The sequence below is a fragment of the Alligator sinensis genome, unplaced genomic scaffold (assembly GCF_000455745.1).
Source record: "Alligator sinensis unplaced genomic scaffold, ASM45574v1 scaffold326_1, whole genome shotgun sequence".
NCBI classification, from domain to species: Eukaryota; Metazoa; Chordata; order Crocodylia; family Alligatoridae; genus Alligator; species Alligator sinensis.
Genome location: NW_005842239.1, coordinates 1,289,638 through 1,290,758, shown reverse-complemented (window position 1 = coordinate 1,290,758; position 1,121 = coordinate 1,289,638).

Sequence of the window (1,121 nt, the reverse complement as noted above, 5' to 3'; positions counted from 1 at the left end):
GGAAAACAAAGGGAAGCCAGTCTGAATGCTCCACAGCAAAACACAAAATTGGCTTTTACCTCCCATGTTGGGGCTGTGTGACGGCGACCTGAGTTTCCCCTCAAACAGCACAGCTCCAGTGGCTTATCACAGAGAATCTGTACTTGTTATGTGCAAGCAGTTTAATAAAAAAGATATTACAGCCACAATAAAGATAGACGGGAGAGCTGTAAGCAATCCCCAAACAACCTTATTTCAGCCCATTTAAAGTCTGGGAGAGGTTTGAGTTCCATGGCCCATCAAACCTGGAAACAAAACAGATGTTTTCATCAAGTGTTGCAGGGGTGGCAATAACCATGTCTCAAGGCGGTGAGTAGCTGGCAGGTACAATACGTCACAAATAAGAATCACTAGCTATAAAAAGCTCCTGTTCCAAACTGTGGGCCACATTCTGATCTCTGTTATGCTGGAGTAGCTCTGAGATAACTACTGATCTCCAGTTTTACATTAGCTTCTCTCAAATCTGACCCTGCCTTTTTGAGAAGTCTCATAAGTTTCTGCAAATTAAAATAAAAATAAAAATAAAACTTTGCAGTCCGGAAGTAAGAAGTCATTCGCCTCATCCATAAAGTACATCCAGTCCTCCAAGCAATCCTAGCGATCAGCTTTGTTTCTGAAAACTGGAGAGTTTGAATCGAACTCCTTGCGCCCCATTTATGGATGACAAGTAACAACTGAAATGAATGTTGACAGAGTCAAGTAACACACGCTGGGCCTAACGGTCCTAATGCAATGGAGAACGAACAGGCCTAAGCGGCAGGGAGCAAAATACTGAAGCAGATGCTGAAGCCACTGCTAGACGCTAAAACAAATCTTTGGTCCCACTAAAATCAGTGAACAAAGCTCCACCGAAGGCAGATTTTGCCCTAATTCTGGGGAACAAGCGAAAAAAAAAATCTGTGCAGATGTCTGGATGAAAAATAAGAATACCTAAGAATAAATTCTACTTGCAGTTACGCTGAGGCAGCTGGCATTGGTATTGGTGTCAGAGGGAAAGGTGGTCCCTACGCAGAAGTTATGCTAAGTTTACCCCTCCGAACCAGCCATGAGAACACTGCCAGGGGTGAACTGCAGCCAATTTT